A 23,018-nucleotide genomic window follows, 5' to 3' on the forward strand; every position below is an offset into this window, starting at 1 on the left:
GATCATCTGGGGTACCAGGGATTGAACCTGGGCAGGAGGTGTGTATGCTCCCACTCCCCTCCCACACTGTATCATCTCCTCAGCCCTTTAGCCACTCCTTCCGGACCCACCATCTTCCCCCGCCCTGGCTTGGCACAGAACTTTGGAGAAGGAATGTTTCTAGGCCACACTTGTGAAGACATGGGCTCCCCCCAACCCCTGCCAACACCCGCCTACTTTCCCTATCCAGGGATTCAGTCTAGGGGGCCCACGCAGGAAGATCTAGTCCCCTGTGAAAGGATCACAGTGACTCCTTTCTGCCCTTAGGTCATGGGTTTACAAACTAATAAGAAAAACTGTTGTTTGCAGGTAGCTTTCCAGTTTTCCCAGCACCACTTGTTGAAGAGGTTTTCTTTGTTCCACTTCACATTTCTTGCTCCTTTGTTAAAGATTAAGTGATCCAGGGCTGAAGCTATCGATAGCACAGTAGATAGGTTGTTTGCCTTGCACACGGCTGACCTGGGTTCGATTCCCAGCATTCCATATGGTCCCCCAAGAACTGCCAGGAGTAATTTGTGAGTTCATGAGCCAGGAGTAATCCCTGTGCATCGGCGGATATGACCCAAAAAGAATAAAGAAAGATCAAGTGATCAAATATTTGAGAGTCTGTGACAGAATATTCAACTCTATTCTACTGATCTGTGGGTCTGTTACTAGCCCAATAAAGTTCCATTTTAACTAGTACTCCTTTGTAGCACAGTTTGAAGTTGTGGAATTTCAGGAGTGTTTTGTCTATTTTATTTGAAAAATGTCTTGGGTATCCTGATAGGGACCACATTAGGGTGTTTGACCATTGTATGATTGAAACTCAAATATAAAAGCTTTGTAACTGTATCTCACGGTGATTCAATTTTTTTAAAAAAAGGAATAAAAAATATATAAACACACAAAGTTTAACCTGTAAGAAAGAAAGAAAGAAAGAAAGAAAGGAAGGAAGGAAGGAAGAAAGAAAGAAAGAAAGAAAGAAAGAAAGAAAGAAAGAAAGAAAGAAAGAAAGAGAAAAAGAGAAACATGCCAGACCCCAAAGGCATGGATGTAAACACCCAGACATCTGACCACAGATAGCTAGGATGATTCAAGTCAATATAACAGGATGTATTAACCACTCTGTTTCACTTCTGTACCTCTGCTTGCTCAAGGCCATGAGAATGAACCTGCAGGGGGCACCCGGGCACCTGAACAGAAGGACATAAAACCTCTCCCTGAGGGCAATCGTGGTTCTGAGCCCAGGAAGCGGGTCCTAGCTTGCAAATTCTCCAGCGCTGAGTCCCTTGCATGAGTGTGTTTGGGTATGTGAATAACACCTTGAAAAATCTGTCCTGCCTCTGTGTGTCTCAGCCATGGAGCTCAGGCTTGTGGCCACTTAACACTCTGCATTCCTAACCCAGTCTCCATCACCCCCAGTGGGGGTCTCAGGCCTGCCTGGGAAGTAGCCTCAGTTCTCCTCTCCCAACAAGCCTGTGAAGCCTTGCAGGTGGTTTCCTGGGGCTTCCAGCTTTACTCTGATTCTCCATCGGGTCCCTGAAGTCACTTCTGCCTTATTGTCCTCTGAACTGTGGTACTTGGGAGTGATAGGAGTGCAGGCTTCAGGCCAGGAAAATACTACTGTAGGTAAGAGATTTGCCAACCTTGGTTCCATCCCAAGCACCCCAAAGTCCTCCTGAGCCCACCAGGAGTGATCCCTGAATGCAGAGCAAGGAGGAAACCCTGAGCACTACCTGGTATGACCCAAGGAGCAAAAAAGAAATAGTCAGCGATGCCATCACACCTCTGTCACGCAGTCACAAATAGCCAGAGAAAATCCGAGCCTGGAACAGACCAACACCCACACCACCTTATGGATTATTTCCGGTCCTTCTATCCTTCCCTGCATCCAGCCTGAAATTGTCGCGGACTCCTCAGAACTCTTCCTGATTGCTCTTGCCTCTTCTGACCTCTGCTATTTGATTTTCTCCTTTTGAACTCTTCCTCCTAGAAATCCTTTCAGAGTCGGCCCCTGTCTACCATCTTTATATTTCAGTTTTTTAAAGATGTGTGCACAGATTACTAGCATATTTTGTGCATTACTATACAGAAACATCCCTCCACAACAGTGTTGCTCAGCCCTTTCTGCTCTGTGGCTGCCACTTCTCACTATGGCTCCTCCCTCACCCTGCCCTACCATTGGCCTCCTAGTCTTATGCAGTGACCCCCTGAGACCTATGGCCCACTTGAGAAATGCTCTATCTCTTCTGTTGGTTTTTGTTTGTTTGTTTGTTTGTTTTGGTAGGGTTTGGGGGCTTATTTTTGTTTGTTTTGGTTTCTGGGTCACACCCAGCATGCTCAGGGGTTATTCCTGGCTCTGCACTCAGGAATTACTCCTGGAAGTGCCCAGGGGACCATATGGGATGTAAGGGATTAAACCTGGGTGGCCATGCACAAGACAAGTGACCTACATGCTGTACTATCACTCGATCCTACATCTTACTCTTCTTGCTGGAGTTGTGTTCTGCCTCTCCCAGCAGGTTTTGACTTGTTGTTGTTCAAGAAAGTACTGTTTTGTTTGATGCCTCCTCGCTTATCCACTCTCACACCCCATAATATGGATACACACTTTTTTTCTCTCCACCAAAAGGAAAATATTGCCTTTCGATTAATCAGTCATTCCCAAGTTCATTTGTTTCTTAGTGTTGCCTTAATACTATCACAAACCAGTGCCTTCAGTGAACAAATACCTTACCTGAAGGTCAGATGTCAAGGTCAGTCTCTCTGGGTCAAGACAAGGTGTGAGCTGGGCGGGGAGTATGTCCTCTTACTGGCCAACTCTCCTTTCTCCAGGTCCCCTCCTGCACCTGGGGAGCCTGAGCGCGTCGTGCAGCAGCCTTTGCTGGGCTGTTCTGGCACTAACTCTCCCCCTTCACCTCTTATAATAGTCTGGTGATTCCGCCAAGTCTCCCTGACTCACTAGCATCTCAAGAGCCTGAAATTTGACACACCTGCGAGTCCCTTGCTCAAATCAATTCACGCAGCTGTAGATCCTGAGGATCAGATGTGGACATCTGGGGGGTGGGGGTGGAGGTGGGTATCATTACACTAATTCCTTCAAGGATCATGTCATTATTTCTCAGGGATGACCAACTTCACATTTGACCTAGACTTTTCTTTTAAAAGAAATTTTTTTTATATTTTTGTGAATCACCATGAGATACTTTTGCAGACTTACAAATTTTTGTGACCTGTTTGAGTAACCATCCCTCCACCAGTGCCCTTTTTCCACGACCAATGTTCCCAGTATCCCACCCGCCACCCCCTTCCTTCCCTCCCCCTGCCTCTGTGACAGACATTCCCTCTTTCTCTCCTTTTGGGTGTTACGTTTGCAATATAGGCACTAAGCAGCCATCGTGTTTGATCCATATAGACTTTTCTCTTTTTTCTGTTGGTGTTGATTGGCGTTTGTTGTTTGCTGCATTTTCCATGTGCTTACACAACTCTTTTCTACCTTCTACTTTTAAATACCAAAAATCTTTGAGTGCCAAACATGCCAAAAACAGTAGGCAAATTATTCACTCCTGTGCAGGTTCATTCTGTACATCACCTTAGAGGGGCCCCCAGACACTCTGGTCAAATATATTTTTAGATATTTCTTTTTTTTTACTATTTCCAAACCTTTTATTTTTATTTATTTATTTTTTTAAATTTTTATTAGTGAAACACCATGAGGTACAGTTGTAGATTTACAAATTTTTGTGCTTGGGTTTCGATTATACAATGATCAAATACCCATCCCTCCACCAGTGCCCATTTTCCACCACCATGGATAATATCCTTCCCACCCCCATCCCCCAATCCCACCCTGCCTCTGTGGCAGGGCAATACCTTGTGTTCTCTCTCTCCTTTTGGGTGTTGTGGTCTGCAAAAGAGGCATTGAGTGGCAAACATGTTCAGTCCACAGTCTACTTTCAACATGCATCTCCCCTCCTGGGAGGATCCTCCAAACACCCTTTATTTGGTGCTCCCTTCTCTATCTGAGCTGCCATTTTCCCTAGAATGCCCGGCTGGCCTATAAGCTATGGAGTAATCCTCCTGGTGCTGATCTCAGCTATTCTTGGGTATTAATCTCATATTTTGTTACTTTATATCCCCCAGATGAATGCAATCTTTCTATGTCTATCCCTCTCTTTCTGACTCATTTTGCTTAGCATGATACTTTCCATGTTGTACCACTTGTATGTAAATTTCATGACTTCATCTTTTCTAACAGCTACATAGTACTCCATTGTGCAGATATACCAAAGTTTTTTAACCAGTCATCAGTTCTTGGGCACTCAGGTTTCTTCCAGTTTCTGGATATTGTAGAGTGCTGCAATGAACAGACAAGTGCAGATGTCACTTTGACTATGCATTTTTGCCTCTCTGGGATATATTCCCAGGAGTGGTATTGCTGGGTCAAATGGGAGTTCAATTTCTAATTTTTTGAGAATCGTCCATACTGTTTTCCAAAAGGGCTGAACCAGTAGGCATTCCCACGAGCAGTGAAGGAGTGTCCCTTTCTCACCACATCCGCGCCAGCATCGTTGCTTTTGTTCTTTTGAATGTGGGCCAGTCTCTGAGGTGTGAGATGGTATCTCATTGTGGTTTTGATCTGCATCTCCCTGATGAGTAATGATGTAGAGCATTTTCTCATGTGCTTTTTTGCCATTCGGATTTCTTCTTTGAGAAAGTTTCTGTTCATTTCATTGCCCCATTTTTTGATGGGGTTGGATGTTTTCTTCTTGTGGAGTTCAACCAGTACTTTGTATATCCTTGATATCAACCCCTTGTCAGATGTGTATTCAGCGAATATCCTTTCCCATTCTGTAGACTGTCTTTGTATTTTGGTCACTGTTTCTTTTGAGGTGCAGAAGCCTCTTAGTTTAAGATAGTCCCATTTATCTATCTCTGTTTTCACTTGCTCGGCCAGTGGTGTGGCATCTTTGAAAATACCATTAGCTTCAATGTCATGGAGGTTTTTGCCAACTTTGTCTTCAATGTACCTTATGGTTTCTGGTCTGATGTTGAGGTCTTTAATCCATTTTGATCTTACTTTTGTACATGGTGTTAGGCAGAGTTCTGAGCCCATTTTTTTGCATGTAGCCATCCAATGATGTCAGCACAATTTGTTAAAGAGGCTTTCCTTACTCCACTTCACATTTCTTGCACCTTTATCAAAGATTAGATGATCATATGATTGAGGGGAGATGTCAGTGTATTCAACCCTGTTCCATTGGTCTGCAGATCTGCCTTTGTTCCAGTACCATGCTGTTTTAATTATTACTGCTTTGTAGTAGAGTTTGAAGTTAGCGAGGTTGATTCATCCCATTTTCTTTTTCCCAAGAATTACTTTAGCTATTCGTGAGGGCTTATTGTTCCATATAAATTTCAGGAGGGTATGCTCCATTTCTTTGAAGAATGTCATGGGTATTGTTATAGGGATTGCATTGAACCTGTACAATGCTTTGGGAAGTATTGCCATTTTGATAATGTTAAGTCTCCCAACCAGTGATCGGGATATCTTTCAATTTCCTCATGTCCTCTTTTATTTCTTGAAGTAGCGTTTTGTAGTTTTCTTTGTACAGGTCCTTTACTTCCTTAGTTAAGCTGATTCCTAGGTACCTGATTTTCTGGGGCACAATTATGAACCGAATTGTTTTTTTCATGTAGCTTTCTTCTCTCTCACTTCTAACGTATAGGAAAGCCATGGACTTTGGGGTATTGATTTTACAGCCTGCAACTTTACTATACCAGTCTATTGTTTCTAGGAGTTTTTTGGTGGAGGTTATTGGGTTCTCTAAGTATAGTATCATATCATCTGCGAATAATGAGAGCTTGATTTCTTCCTTTCCTACCTGAATGCCCTTAATATCTTTTTCCTGCCTAATTGCTATTGCAAGTACTTCCAGTACTGTATTGAACAGCAGTGGATAGAGTGGGGATCCTTGTCTCGTCCCTGATCTTAGAGGGAAGGCTCTCAGTTTTTCCCCATTGAGGATGATGCTTGCTGTAGGCTTGTGGTAGATGGCTTTAGCTATATTGAGGAAAGTCCCTTCTATACGCATTTTTGACTAGGGTTTTCATCCTAAAGGGGTGAATGGATCTTGTCAAATGCTTTCTCTGCATCTATTGATATGATCATATGATTTTTATATTTTCTTTTGTTGATATGATGGATTACCTTGATTGATTTCCGAACGTTAAACCATCCTTGCATCCCTGTGATGAATCCTAATTGGTCATGGTGTATGATCTTTTTGATGAGTAGTTGGATTCTATTTGCTAGTAGTTTGTTGAGGATCTTTGCATCTGTGTTCATCAGGGATATTGGCCTGTAATCCTCTTTCTTTGTGTTATCTCTGTCTGTTTTTGATATCAGGGTAATATTTGCTTCGTAGATACTCTTCGGAAGTGTTTTTGATATTTCAATATTGTGGAAAAGCTTAAAGAGGACTGGGAGTATGTCCTCTTTAAAGATTTGGAAGAATTAACTAGTGAATCCATCCGGGCCTGGACTTTTGTGCTTGGGGAGATTTCTTATTACCATTTCAATTTTCTTGATGGTGATAGGTCTTTTCAGGTATTCCAGGTCTTCCACTGAGTTTTTCAATTCGCCTACCAGGTTTTTCAGGTCTGACATTTCCGATTGCATTTTCCTCATTTCTGCCTTCAAATCCTCTTGTCATTATTGGCATTGCTTTCCGTTGTTTTTTTTAGTTCCCTAAGAATCCTAAGTAGCTCCCTTCTGAATTCCTTGTCAGAGAGGTTGTCTAACACTACAGTACTGTTGGTGTCTTCTGTGCTAGCCTCTTCAATAAGAATGTTTGGTGGGATTTTGCGTTGCTTTACCATTGTGACCAGTGTGGTTTAGTCCTTCACGTTCACTGTTACTATTCTGCTTGTGTTGCAGAGTGAGTTGAGATAGGCTTATGAGTTATTGGCTACTGTGTTTCTAGTGGTTGAACTAACCTATAGAAGGTTCCATCTAAGAGGGTAGCTTATAGTTCCTATGGCATATGTAGTGGGAGAATATTTTACAGCCATGTTAGCCGCCACGTCTCCGGAAAGGGTCCCTGGGCCCTGAGCTGTACCTGATTGAATGAGGAGAGAGTGCCCGTAGCCGTTCAGCTTTGTTGTCGAGAGATGGGCCTCAGTTCCTGTCCCGTGCAGATCAAGGGAGAAAACCGGCTGTTCTAGGGGATTGAGCTAGCTGCGCATGCCCAGAGAGAGTCCCAAGCCCTGGGGGCAGGCTGTACCTGGTTGAATGAGGAGAGAGTGCCCGGAGCCGTTCAGCTTTGTTGCTGCGAGATGGACCTCAGTTCCCGTCCAGTGCAGATCAAGGGAGAAAATCAGCTGTTCTCTAGATATTTCTTAAGTCAGTAGATTTTGATAAATGCAGTTGCCCTTATTGACGTGAGTCCTGTCCAATTAACTGGGCGTCTTAAGAGAACGAGACTAACTTTCCCAGAAGACACAGGTGTTCTCTGAGAATTTGAACACGGACTCCACCTCTTCCTGGATTTCCAGCCCAACGATCAATGACCAACCTTGCAGATCGAAGGCCACCAAATTTATTTAGCCTAAAGTTCCCTTTTCATTATTTTTGCTTTTTGATTATAGGGCCACATCAAGCGATACGCCGGGGTTACTCCTGCTCTTTACTCAAGAATCACTCCTGGTGCTGGTCGGGAGACTATATGGGATTCCAGAGATTGAACCTGGGTCAGCAGTATGCAAGGCAAATGCCCTGCCTGCTGTACTATTGCTCCAGCCATGTCTTTTTGAGGGGGTGGGGAGGGATTGCTCAGTGGTGCCCCAGAAATCCATCTTCTCAAATTGAGCGAACAGAAATGTCCCAATTTGGCACCAGAGACTACTAACCCCATTCCCCCCTCCCGCCCCCTGCATCATTCCAGTGACTCCAGTGGGTGATTTCCACCTGTTTTGGAAAAATCTATTGTTGATTCTGGATCTCCAAGACTTCACAGCTTGGGTAGCCAGTTTCTTCAGCTTGGCACTTTGACTCACTCTAAAGACATGTCTGTCTATCTGGAGTCTGTTTCCTCCAAGGAAAGCAGCTCCAATTCTTCATTTGACTCTTGGACATTTCCAGATTTTGATGGTTAAAGGAATTAATTAGTTCTTCCACTATGGTGAAGTAAGTATTCCTAAAAGCCACAAGTCAATATTACTTACCCTACTTCAAACAAATTTTGGTCATTTACAAATTCAGTTATTTCCTTTGAATCTACTACAACAAACCTGGTATGTCATTCCTAAGAGCCCTTCTTTTAAAAATGCAGAAGGCTAACTTCAACTAAATGCAATTTTTATCAATAATAAATATAGATATCACTATTTATGTGCACGTGAAATGCGTGTGTGCACACATACATGCATAGTTCTAAAGTGACATGGACATCTATGTTCAGGAAGCAGACCATGTACCCAATAAGCAAGTGGGCAAAAAAGAATTGGTCCAGGTTTGTTCTTCCTTTAGAGAAGTTCATATTCTCTCTTGAACAATATTCGTCTCTTTCTCTCCTTTCACACTGCTTTTATTTTTATTTGGGGGCCACACCTGGCGGTGCTCAGGGATCACTCAGCAATCACTCCTGATGGGCTGGGGAACCATACATGAATCAAACTCAAACTGGCCAGTCCCAAGACTAAGGCCAGCCACACTCTCACTTCAGCTCTCTTTCACCCTTCTTGTAAGTAAATTTCTTTCAGTAAAAATTATTTTGCATCACAATTTTGGAAAAAAATAGAATTGATACTTGGACTACTATACAGCTGTAAAAAAGTATTGCTTTTTTGTGACAACATAAATAGATCGTGCTAAGTAAGGCAGAAGAAGAAATATATCAAATAATATCAAATATCAAATAATCTCACATATCAAACATATCAAATAATCTCACTTCTGTATGGGATATTAAGAAAAAAACAGCAAAGGAATGGTCAAAGTCAAATGAAAACAAGCCTAAAAATCTGAGCATATAAAATAACGGATGGAGTGATAATACAGCGGGTAGGACATCTGTCTTGCATATGGCCAACCCTGATTCTATCCCCAGCATCCCAGATGGTCTCCCAAGCACTGTCAAGAGTAATTTATTCAGAGACTGGAGTAACCCCTAAGCATCACCAAAAAGCCAAAAAAAAAAAAAGAACTGAACTTCCCAAATAGGCAAGGTACAGGTATGGCATGCTTTTGAAGAGGTGTAAAATTGAACCTTTAGACATATTGAAGTCTTGTAAAGCAATATTTTTTCAATTTTTTAAGGTCTTATGGGAAATATAAAAAACAATGACCATGGGGGTATGGTGCTGCCAGCAGGTCAATCTGTACTTGTGAGGCGAGTGCATCAGCAGCCGGATGGCATCATCAGACTTTCAGATACCCCAAAACTTCTGCTGTGCCTTTGGCCACACCCCCAAAACTTGGGACAAAGTTTACCAAGAAAGTAAACGGCCAAAAGTTAGGTATGTGGGAGACACACCCACAAACCACCTCCGGCTCAGCTATATAATTGGAAGCATGGCCTCTCTGGTTCCTGATTCAACTGCTTAATGGCAATAATCCCAGAGACTCAGAAATGAATCTCAGAACCCAAAGGCTTTTGGTAGAAATATGTCTTGTTCCTGCAGTAGGTTACTTGCTCTGGGCCACTCCAGGTGGGAATAGGTTTCATGCCTTGGCCTGTTCCCCCTGGAGGCCCAGTGGCTTCCATCCTCCAGAGGCCACTGGACAGTCAGGTTTGGGCCTGCAGTAACTAGACACATGGGGCCTCACCAGATGGGGGTGAAACCGGCCCCTTCCTCTCCATCACAACAAGACCCCAAGTCGCCACCTGCAAACGGCCTCTCTGGCTCCTGATCAAGCTGATTAATGGTCATGATCCCAGAGACTCAGAAACAAATCTCAAAACCCAGCGGCTTTTGGCAGAAATGCATCTGGACCACATACAAGGTGGCTGCCGTCTCAGAGCTTATTGCAAAGCCAGGTATGAGCCAGCGGTGATGGGGCAACTGCAGTCTCATGGGAAGGGGAATGGTACTGGCTTGTCCTTCACACTGTACCGAGGTCACGAGTTGCCCCCGATGAGCAGCTCTCGGCATGGCCATGGCTTTCTAGGCAAAAGGACTTAATTCAGAGCCCGGCAGCTTGTGGCAGAAAAGTGAATGGACCATGCATTAAACTACAGCGCCATACCTCCTCGGGAGGGAACAGGAGTTGCTCCCTTCCACCTTTCTCCCCACCCCGGCAGCAAGGTGGCCACTGCCTCAGAGTTTATAGGAAAGCTAGATATGAGCCGGCAGTGACGGGGCAACTGCAGTCTCATGGAAAGGAGGGTGGTACCAGCTCATCCTTCACACTCTACCGAGGTCACGAGTTGCTCTCCCCGCCCCCAGCGGCTCTCTGGCACAGCCATAACACCAGACGCACAGAAACTAATCTCGTAATTATCTGGCTCTTTGCAGAAATCCAAAATCACGCGGCCGCGTGACATTATATGATTCTCACAACCAGCTATAGAAAACAAAGTATTTCACAATGACTTTTTAGCAATTCTGATTGTTGGGGGACAAATTCTAAACAATAATGGTGCATCTTTTGTCAAAATAATGAATTTTTTATTATTTTGTCTCTGCCCCCGCGCTTCGGTGTTCCTTCCCGGAGTCCCTTGGAGGGGAGCGGGTTGAGCTTTCCTCCCCGCCCCGGCCAGGGCTACGGCAGCTGGAGACCTCCAGGACCAGCCACCACCATGCTGAGACCACTCTCCGCACACCTGAAGGTACTGGCAGAGGGACAAAGCCACGCGGGTTCCGGGGCCGAGACCTCCAAGCCTACTCGAATTGGAGTCGAGCATCTTCCACCCAGATCCTCCAAATTCCAGTAGGCGGGGGTCACACCCACCACCTGGCCCCCTGGCGCCGTGTAATCCCATCAGCGGCCAAGACTCAGAGACTATAAAATCCAGATCCCGGACGAGAGCAGTGCAGTCTCTGCCCCCGCGCTTCGGTGTTCCTTCCCGGAGTCCCTTGGAGGGGAGCGGGTTGAGCTTTCCTCCCCGCCCCGGCCAGGGCTACGGCAGCTGGAGACCTCCAGGACCAGCCACCACCATGCTGAGACCACTCTCCGCACACCTGAAGGTACTGGCAGAGGGACAAAGCCACGCGGGTTCCGGGGCCGAGACCTCCAAGCCTACTCGAATTGGAGTCGAGCATCTTCCACCCAGATCCTCCAAATTCCAGTAGGCGGGGGGTCACACCCACCACCTGGCCCCCTGGCGCCGTGTAATCCCATCAGCGGCCAAGACTCAGAGACTATAAAATCCAGATCCCGGACGAGAGCAGTGCAGTCTCTGCCCCCGCGCTTTGGTGTTCCTTCCCGGAGTCCCTTGGAGGGGAGCGGGTTGAGCTTTCCTCCCCGCCCCGGCCAGGGCTACGGCAGCTGGAGACCTCCAGGACCAGCCACCACCATGCTGAGACCACTCTCCGCACACCTGAAGGTACTGGCAGAGGGACAAAGCCACGCGGGTTCCGGGGCCGAGACCTCCAAGCCTACTCGAATTGGAGTCGAGCATCTTCCACCCAGATCCTCCAAATTCCAGTAGGCGGGGGTCACACCCACCACCTGGCCCCCTGGCGCCGTGTAATCCCATCAGCGGCCAAGACTCAGAGACTATAAAATCCAGATCCCGGACGAGAGCAGTGCAGTCTCTGCCCCCGCGCTTCGGTGTTCCTTCCCGGAGTCCCTTGGAGGGGAGCGGGTTGAGCTTTCTCCCCGCCCCGGCCAGGGCTACGGCAGCTGGAGACCTCCAGGACCAGCCACCACCATGCTGAGACCACTCTCCGCACACCTGAAGGTACTGGCAGAGGGACAAAGCCACGCGGGTTCCGGGGCCGAGACCTCCAAGCCTACTCGAATTGGAGTCGAGCATCTTCCACCCAGATCCTCCAAATTCCAGTAGGCGGGGGTCACACCCACCACCTGGCCCCCTGGCGCCGTGTAATCCCATCAGCGGCCAAGACTCAGAGACTATAAAATCCAGATCCCGGACGAGAGCAGTGCAGTCTCTGCCCCCGCGCTTCGGTGTTCCTTCCCGGAGTCCCTTGGAGGGGAGCGGGTTGAGCTTTCTCCCCGCCCCGGCCAGGGCTACGGCAGCTGGAGACCTCCAGGACCAGCCACCACCATGCTGAGACCACTCTCCGCACACCTGAAGGTACTGGCAGAGGGACAAAGCCACGCGGGTTCCGGGGCCGAGACCTCCAAGCCTACTCGAATTGGAGTCGAGCATCTTCCACCCAGATCCTCCAAATTCCAGTAGGCGGGGGTCACACCCACCACCTGGCCCCCTGGCGCCGTGTAATCCCATCAGCGGCCAAGACTCAGAGACTATAAAATCCAGATCCCGGACGAGAGCAGTGCAGTCTCTGCCCCCGCGCTTCGGTGTTCCTTCCCGGAGTCCCTTGGAGGGGAGCGGGTTGAGCTTTCTCCCCGCCCCGGCCAGGGCTACGGCAGCTGGAGACCTCCAGGACCAGCCACCACCATGCTGAGACCACTCTCCGCACACCTGAAGGTACTGGCAGAGGGACAAAGCCACGCGGGTTCCGGGGCCGAGACCTCCAAGCCTACTCGAATTGGAGTCGAGCATCTTCCACCCAGATCCTCCAAATTCCAGTAGGCGGGGGTCACACCCACCACCTGGCCCCCTGGCGCCGTGTAATCCCATCAGCGGCCAAGACTCAGAGACTATAAAATCCAGATCCCGGACGAGAGCAGTGCAGTCTCTGCCCCCGCGCTTCGGTGTTCCTTCCCGGAGTCCCTTGGAGGGGAGCGGGTTGAGCTTTCCTCCCCGCCCCGGCCAGGGCTACGGCAGCTGGAGACCTCCAGGACCAGCCACCACCATGCTGAGACCACTCTCCGCACACCTGAAGGTACTGGCAGAGGGACAAAGCCACGCGGGTTCCGGGGCCGAGACCTCCAAGCCTACTCGAATTGGAGTCGAGCATCTTCCACCCAGATCCTCCAAATTCCAGTAGGCGGGGGTCACACCCACCACCTGGCCCCCTGGCGCCGTGTAATCCCATCAGCGGCCAAGACTCAGAGACTATAAAATCCAGATCCCGGACGAGAGCAGTGCAGTCTCTGCCCCCGCGCTTCGGTGTTCCTTCCCGGAGTCCCTTGGAGGGGAGCGGGTTGAGCTTTCTCCCCGCCCCGGCCAGGGCTACGGCAGCTGGAGACCTCCAGGACCAGCCACCACCATGCTGAGACCACTCTCCGCACACCTGAAGGTACTGGCAGAGGGACAAAGCCACGCGGGTTCCGGGGCCGAGACCTCCAAGCCTACTCGAATTGGAGTCGAGCATCTTCCACCCAGATCCTCCAAATTCCAGTAGGCGGGGGTCACACCCACCACCTGGCCCCCTGGCGCCGTGTAATCCCATCAGCGGCCAAGACTCAGAGACTATAAAATCCAGATCCCGGACGAGAGCAGTGCAGTCTCTGCCCCCGCGCTTCGGTGTTCCTTCCCGGAGTCCCTTGGAGGGGAGCGGGTTGAGCTTTCCTCCCCGCCCCGGCCAGGGCTACGGCAGCTGGAGACCTCCAGGACCAGCCACCACCATGCTGAGACCACTCTCCGCACACCTGAAGGTACTGGCAGAGGGACAAAGCCACGCGGGTTCCGGGGCCGAGACCTCCAAGCCTACTCGAATTGGAGTCGAGCATCTTCCACCCAGATCCTCCAAATTCCAGTAGGCGGGGGTCACACCCACCACCTGGCCCCCTGGCGCCGTGTAATCCCATCAGCGGCCAAGACTCAGAGACTATAAAATCCAGATCCCGGACGAGAGCAGTGCAGTCTCTGCCCCCGCGCTTCGGTGTTCCTTCCCGGAGTCCCTTGGAGGGGAGCGGGTTGAGCTTTCCTCCCCGCCCCGGCCAGGGCTACGGCAGCTGGAGACCTCCAGGACCAGCCACCACCATGCTGAGACCACTCTCCGCACACCTGAAGGTACTGGCAGAGGGACAAAGCCACGCGGGTTCCGGGGCCGAGACCTCCAAGCCTACTCGAATTGGAGTCGAGCATCTTCCACCCAGATCCTCCAAATTCCAGTAGGCGGGGGTCACACCCACCACCTGGCCCCCTGGCGCCGTGTAATCCCATCAGCGGCCAAGACTCAGAGACTATAAAATCCAGATCCCGGACGAGAGCAGTGCAGTCTCTGCCCCCGCGCTTCGGTGTTCCTTCCCGGAGTCCCTTGGAGGGGAGCGGGTTGAGCTTTCTCCCCGCCCCGGCCAGGGCTACGGCAGCTGGAGACCTCCAGGACCAGCCACCACCATGCTGAGACCACTCTCCGCACACCTGAAGGTACTGGCAGAGGGACAAAGCCACGCGGGTTCCGGGGCCGAGACCTCCAAGCCTACTCGAATTGGAGTCGAGCATCTTCCACCCAGATCCTCCAAATTCCAGTAGGCGGGGGTCACACCCACCACCTGGCCCCCTGGCGCCGTGTAATCCCATCAGCGGCCAAGACTCAGAGACTATAAAATCCAGATCCCGGACGAGAGCAGTGCAGTCTCTGCCCCCGCGCTTCGGTGTTCCTTCCCGGAGTCCCTTGGAGGGGAGCGGGTTGAGCTTTCCTCCCCGCCCCGGCCAGGGCTACGGCAGCTGGAGACCTCCAGGACCAGCCACCACCATGCTGAGACCACTCTCCGCACACCTGAAGGTACTGGCAGAGGGACAAAGCCACGCGGGTTCCGGGGCCGAGACCTCCAAGCCTACTCGAATTGGAGTCGAGCATCTTCCACCCAGATCCTCCAAATTCCAGTAGGCGGGGGTCACACCCACCACCTGGCCCCCTGGCGCCGTGTAATCCCATCAGCGGCCAAGACTCAGAGACTATAAAATCCAGATCCCGGACGAGAGCAGTGCAGTCTCTGCCCCCGCGCTTCGGTGTTCCTTCCCGGAGTCCCTTGGAGGGGAGCGGGTTGAGCTTTCCTCCCCGCCCCGGCCAGGGCTACGGCAGCTGGAGACCTCCAGGACCAGCCACCACCATGCTGAGACCACTCTCCGCACACCTGAAGGTACTGGCAGAGGGACAAAGCCACGCGGGTTCCGGGGCCGAGACCTCCAAGCCTACTCGAATTGGAGTCGAGCATCTTCCACCCAGATCCTCCAAATTCCAGTAGGCGGGGGTCACACCCACCACCTGGCCCCCTGGCGCCGTGTAATCCTATCAGCGGCCAAGACTCAGAGACTATAAAATCCAGATCCTGGAACCGCGCGGCCGCATTCGCGGCCTCGCGACATCTTATTATCTCATTCCTACTTTGGACAAACTTGCAGGCTGTCGAATGTAGCCTGCCCACAGGGCAGAGTCTGGCAAACTCCCCGTGGCCTACCAAATATGCCAAATACCAGTAACAATGATGGGTCTCATTCTCCTAAAGAGCCCTGAATATAATCTCAGGGCTAGGATGAAAGAGACGTTACTGGGGCCTGCTCGAGGCAATCGACGATTAACAGGATGATGAAATGAAATGAAATGAATATAATCAATGAAGAGAAGAGTTAAGTAGAAATCACTTGCCTCACAGGCATTGGGAGGAGTGTTTGGGGGAGGGTATATTGGGCTTCTTGGTGGTGAAAAATGATTACTGGTGAAGGGAAAGGTGTTTGATCATACAAAGGTATATGACTGAGACTTAAACCTGAAAGCTTATTAACTTTTCCCACAGTGATTCAATAAATAAATATAAGAAAAAAAATGAATACAATTATGAAAAAAAAGTAAGGTGGAATTCATGCCCAATTCAATCAGCTAATCAGTGGCTGAATAAATAGCAGTACTCCGATAGCACAGCAGGTAGGGCGTTCGCCTTACAAGCGGCCAACATGGCCGACCCGAGTTCGATTCCTTCGCCCCTCTCGGAGAGCCCGGCAAGCTACCGAGAGTATTCGATATGCCAGACACAGTAACAACAAAGTCTCCAATGGAGACGTTACTGGGCCCGCTCGAGCAAATCGACGATCAACAGGAGGGCCTTTACCTTTTTTTTAGGGCTGGAGCGATAGCACAGCGGGTAGGGCGTCTGCCTTGCACGCAGCCAACATGGCCGACCCGAGTTCGATTCCTCCGCCCCTCTCGGAGAGCCCGGCAAGCTACCGAGAGTATGCGATATGCCAGACACAGTAACAACAAAGTCTCCAGACACAGTAACAACAAAGTCTCCAATGGAGACGTTACTGGGCCCGCTCGAGCAAATCGACGATCAACGGGAGGGCCTTTACCTTTTACCTTTTTACCTACATAAAAGAAATGACCTTGAAAGAAAAAAATTTCCAATAGTCCCTGGGAACTGCTGGACATGGGCCCTATGAAAAAGAAGAAATTAAAATTAAATTCTTCAAAAGAAACTCTAAATAGAAGACCACACAGTAGATTTACAATACACAATCTGGCAGAGATTATATATCCAGTATGTATGAAGGACTTCAACAACTCAACCAAAGATATTAAGGTGCTTTATTCATTTTACTTGTATAGCAAAAGCAACTTTTTCTGTCAAATAAAAATAAGACATGAGAAAAATAATGAACGAACTAACAACAACAACAACAGTTATCAAGGACGAGGTTCAAGAATCTAAGAACGGGTATAACAAGCATTTTTGTGTGAATGGGATAATAACAAATCACTAAAGAATTTGACAAATTCTTATAAAATTAAACATAAACTACTCCCTGACTTAGCAATTTCACTAACTTTTTACCCCCCAAAAATGAAAACGTGCTCACAAAACTATCTTCTTTTCCACCAGAGCCTCACACATTTATTTATTTTCATTTATTATTTTTTACAAAAGAAGTTTTTAAAGCACCATCCAAACAAAGAAAACCTTTTCAACAAATGGTGCTGGCATAACTGGACAACCACATGCAAAAAAATGGGCTTAGACCTTGACCTAACACCATGCACAAAAGTCAGATCAAAATGGATTAAAGATCTCAACATCAGGCCAAAATCCATAAAGTACATTGAAGACAAGGTCGGCAAAACCCTCCACGATATTGAGGTTAATGCATCTTCTAAGATGATACGCCACTGACCAACCAAGTGGAAACAGAGATAAACAAATGGGACTATCTTAAATTAAGAAACTTCTGCACCTCAAAAGATACACATATCAATAGATGCAGAGAAAGCATTTGACAAGATCCAGCACCCCTTTAGGATAAAAACTCTAGCCAAAATGGGTATAGAGGAGACTTTCTTCAATATAGTTAAAGCCATCTACTACAAGCCTACAGCAAGCATCATCCTCAATGGGGAAAAACTGAGAGCCTTCCCTCTAAGATCAGGGACGAGACAAGGATACACATACTCTCTAGATCTTAATGGCATTCAGGTAGGAAAGGAAGAAATCAAGCTCTCACTGTTCACAGATGATATGATACTATACTTAGAGAACCCTATAATCTCCACCAAGAAACTCTTAGAAATAATAGACTTGTAAAGTAAAGTTACAGGCTATAAAATCAATACCCAAATGTCCATGCCTTGCCTATATGCAAACAGTGAGAGAGAAGAAAGTGACATGAAAAAACCAATCCCGTTCACAATTGTGCCCCAGAAAATCAAGTACCTAGGAATCAGCTTAGCTAAGGAAGTAAAGGACCTTACAAAGAAAACTACAAAACGGTACTTCAGAAAACAAAAGAGGACATGAGAAAATGGAAAGATATCCCCTGCTCGTGGATTGGGAGAATTAACATTGTCAAAATGGCAATACTTCCCAAAGCACTGTACAAATTCAATGTGATCCCTATTACAATACCCATGACATTCTTCAAAGAAATGGAACAAACACTCCTGAAATTCATATGGAACAATAAGCCCCCACGAATAGCTAAAGCAATTCTTGGGAAAAAGAAAATGGGAGGAATCAACCTCCCTAACTTCAAACTCTACTACAAAGCAGTAATAATTAAAACAGCATGGTACTGGAACAAAGGCAGAGCTGCAGACCAATGGAACAGGGTTGAATACACTGACATCTCCCCTCAATCATATGATCATCTAATCTTTGATAAAGGTGCAAGAAATGTGAAGTGGAGTAAGGAAAGCCTCTTTAACACATTGTGCTGGCAAAACTGGACGGCTACATGCAAAAAAATGGGCTCAGTAACACCATGTACAAAAGTAAGATCAAAATGGATTAAAGACCTCAACATCAGGCCAGAAACCATAAGGTACATTGAAGACAAAGTTGGCAAAAACCTCCATGACATTGAAGCTAAAGGTATCTTTAAAGATGTCACGCCACTGGCCGAGCAAGTGAAAACAGAGATAGATAAATGGGACTATCTTAAACTAAGAAGCTTCTGCACCTCAAAAGAAACAGTGACCAAAATACAAAGACAGTCTATAGAATGGGAAAGGATATTCGCCGAATACACATCTAACAAGGGGTTGATATCAAAGATATACAAAATACTGGTTGAACTCCACAAGAAGAAAACATACAACCCCATCAAAAAATGGGGCAATGAAATGAACAGAAACTTTCTCAAATAAGAAATCCAAATGGCAAAAAAGCACATGAGAAAATGTTCTACATCATTAATTAGCAGGGAGGTGCAGATCAAAACCACAATGAGATGCCATCTCACACCTCAGAGACTGGCCCACATCCAAAAGAACAAAAGCAATCGATGCTGGCGCGGATGTGGTGAGAAAGGGACACGGTTTCACTGTTGGTGGGAATGTCGACTGCTTCAGCCTTTCTGGAAAACAGTATGGACAATTCTCAAAAAATTAGAAATTGAGCTCCCATTTGACCCAGCAATACCACTCCTGGGAATATATCCCAGAGAGGCAAAAATGTATAGCCAAAGTGACATCTGCACTTGTTTGTTCATTGCAGCACTCTTTACAATAGCCAGAACCTGGAAGAAACCTGAATGCCCAAGAACAGATGACAGGTTAAAGAAACTTTGGTACATCTACACAATGGAGTACTATGTAGCTGTTAGAAAAGATGAAGTCATGAAGTTTATATGCAAGTGGTACAACATGGAAAGTATCATGCTAAGCGAAATGAGTCAGAAAGAGAGGGATAGACATAGAAAGATTGCATTCATCTGGGGAATATAAAGAAACAAAATATGAGATTAATACCCAAGAATAGCTGAGATCAACACCAGGAGGATTACTCCATAGCTTAGAGGCCAGCCAGGCATTCTAGGGGAAAGGGCAGCTCAGATAGAGAAGGGAGCACCAAATAAAGGGTGTTTGGAGGATCCTCCCAGGAGGGGAGATGCATGTTGAAAGTAGACTGTGGACTGAACATGTTTGCCACTCAAAGCCTCTTTTGCAGACCACAACACTCAAAAGGAGAGAGAGAACACAAGGTATTGACCTGCCACAGAGGCAGGGTGAAATGGGAGGGATGGGGGTGGGAGGGATATTATCCATGGTGGTGGAAAATGGGTCTGGTGGAGGGATGGGTATTTGATCATTGTATAATCGAAACCCAAGCACAAAAAATTGTAGATCTACAACTGTACCTCATGGTGTTTCACTAAAAATAAATTAATAAATAAATAATAAATAAATAAAATAAAAATAAAAATAAATATTATGGAGAAAAAAAGAAAAAAAACAGTGACCAAAATACAAAGACAGTCTACAGAGTGGGAAAGGATATTCGCCGAATACACATCTGACAAGGGGTTGATATCAAGGATATATAAAGTACTGGTTGAACTCCACAAGAATAAAACATCCAACCCCATCAAAAAATGGGGCAATGAAATGAACAGAAACTTTCTCAAAGAAGAAATCCGAATGGCAAAAAGGCACGTGAGAAAATGCTCTACATCATTACTCATCAGGGAGATGCAGATCAAAACCACAATGAGATATCATCTCACACCACAGAGATTGGCTCACATCCAAAAGAACAAAAGCAATCGATGCTGGCGCGGGTGTGGCAAGAAAGGGACACTCTTTCACTGCTGGTGGAAATTCCGACCGGTTCAGCCCTTTTGGAAAAAACTATGGATGATTCTCCAAAAATTAGAAATTGAGGTCCCATTTGACCCAGCAATACCACTCCTGGAAATATATTCCAGAGAGGCAAAATAAAAGTACAGTCGAAATGACATCTGCACTTCTATGTTCATTGCTGCACTGTTTACAATAGCCAAAATCTGGAAAAAACCCGAGTGCCCAAAAACAGATGACTGGTTAAAGGAACTTTGGTACATCCACACAATGGAGTACTATGCAGCTGTTAGAAAAGATGAAGTCATGAAATTTACATACAAGTGGTACTACATGGAAAATATCATGCTAAGTGAAATGAGTCAGAAAGAGAGGGACAGACATAGAAAGATTGCATTCATCTGGGGAACACAAAGTAATAAAATAGGAGACTAACACCCAAGAATAGCCGAGATAAGTGGCAGGAGGATTACTCCATGGGTTTGAGGCCAGCCGCACACACTAGGGGAAAAGGCAACTCAGATAGAGAAGGGAGCACCAAATAAAGGGTGTTGGGAGGTTTTCTCAGGATGGGAAATGTGTGATGAGAGTAGACTATAGACCAAACATGATTGCTACTCAATGTCTCTTTTGCAAACCACAGCACCCAAAAGGAGAGAGATAACAAAAGGAAATGCCCTGCCACAGAGTTAGGATGGGATGGAAGGGATAGGAGGTAGGTGGGATACTGGGATCAGTAGTGGTGGAGAATGGGCACTGGTGGAGGGATCGGTATTCAATCACTGTATAACTGAAACCCAAGCACAAAAATTTGTAAGTCTACAACAATCAGTTGTAGACTGTTGTGTACAACACAACAAAAGGGAATGCCCTGCCACAGGGGTGGGGTGGAATGGGGGGGTGGGAGGGATACTGGGAGCATTGGAGGTGGAGAATGGGCACTGGTGGAGGGATGGGTACTCAATCATTGTATAATTTGTATGTCTACAACTGTACCTCATGGTGTTTCACTAATAAAAATTTTTCAAAAATAAAGCACCATCCAAGCAGTTCTAATTATGATAACACCAAATTCCATCCAGATCTAGTTATGATACTCCAAACATCTAGCATTGAACATATAGTTATGACACCCCAAAATTTATCCAGAATAAATAGAATAAACAGGGTGTGCTCCCATCAAACAAAGGAAATTTTTTTTAAGAAAACTCAACAACTAAAAAAAATGATTAATTGTTGATATAAATAATCTGAAGTTCATTTTGCTGGGGGAAGGAAGTCAAACATGGGAGAGGAGCACAGACTGTAGCATTTTATTTATATCAAGTCCAAAAACTGACAAAATGACTCACTGGAGTGAGGGTTCGAAACGGTGGCAAATCGCGATGGCCCAAAAGAGACATCTAGGGGGAGAGGGACAGTTCAGGATATTTCTCACTGAGTTGACCACATCATCATTTCTTAACTGGGGACCATTCAGAATATTCCAAGGGGGCACACAGGTAACAATCACATAAATGGGAGGGCAAAAGAAAGAGAGTCGGGGTACAAGCAGTAAGGTGGGGGGACGGGTCACAGGAAGGAAAGGATGACTGCTGGAAAATGGTTAAGAAATTCAACATTACACGGATGAGCCCAAATTCACCAAGCTGTACAATTAAGAAATGGGCTTTTCACTGTACCCCATGGTGTTTCACTAATAAAAATTTTTAAAAAAGAAAAAAAAAGTCTAGACAGACATGTAAAACCAGTTGAGATTTTTGTCTCTGGTAAAATATATTTTGAGGTAGGATGATAAATTGTGCTGAACACTACTGAGAAACATGATTTTCATGACCCACACTTAAATTCACAATTTTATTTATCCTTTTATTTTCTCCTTATCCATGTCTAAGTTTCAAAATAAAAACTACAAGAAGAAAAAAAAAAGAAATGGGCTTTTCGCTAAATGCAAATATCACCTAAATAAATAACTTATCAAACTGTATACTTCAAATTAGTTCATACCATTTTTATAAAGTGAAAATATCTTATACCATTTTTGTAAAGACTAAAAACTGCAGTCGCAGAATATTAGGTCTTTTATACAAACCAAAATTATAAGTTAAAGTTGAAAACAACAGTATTCAAAAGAAATTTTACAGCCTAAAATATGTTTGTCCTGAAAAATTAGAAAATGAGAGTAAATTTGAAAAAAGGAAAAGTGGCTGGGTTAGAAAGATAGTGATCGTCTTGCACTAGACCAGCTCCAGTCTCATCCCCAGCACCACATATGACTCCCCGAGCACTGTGAGGAGGGACTGTTGACAGAGCCCGACGAACTCGTGAGTATCACAAGGGGTGGCCTCATAACCCACAAAAAGATTAGGACTGGGGAAAGAAGCCTAAGAAATGAGAAGAAATGAATAAATAATAATATGTAAGCAGAATCAGAAAATAAAATAGAAAATAAAAATTTGATCAACAAATCTCACAACTATTTTATTTATTTATTTATTTGTTTGTTTTTGGCTTTTTGGGTCACACCTGGCGATGCACAGGGGTTACTCTTGGTTCTGCACTCAGGAATTACCCCTGGTGGTGCTCAGAGGGACTATATGGGATGCTGGGAATTGAACCTGGGTTGGCCGCGTGCAAGGCAAATGCCCTACCACTACACAATTGCTCCAGCTCCTCAACTATTTATTTATTTTTTTAAGTTGACATTTATATGCTTACTGTACACCATGTATTCTGCTATACAATTTTTTATTAAAAAATTTTTTTAATAGTGAGACATCATAAGGTACAGTTACAGACTTACACATTTTTGTGCTTGGGTTTCAATTATACAATGATCAAATACCATCCCTCCATCAGTGCCCACTTCCCACCACCACGCATCCCAGTATCCCTCCCATCCCCCATCCCCCCCATCCCACCCTGACTCTGTGGCAGGGCATTCCCCTCTG

The sequence above is a fragment of the Sorex fumeus genome, unplaced genomic scaffold (assembly GCF_029834395.1).
Source record: "Sorex fumeus unplaced genomic scaffold, SorFum_2.1 ptg000169l, whole genome shotgun sequence".
Lineage (NCBI taxonomy): Eukaryota > Metazoa > Chordata > Mammalia > Eulipotyphla > Soricidae > Sorex > Sorex fumeus.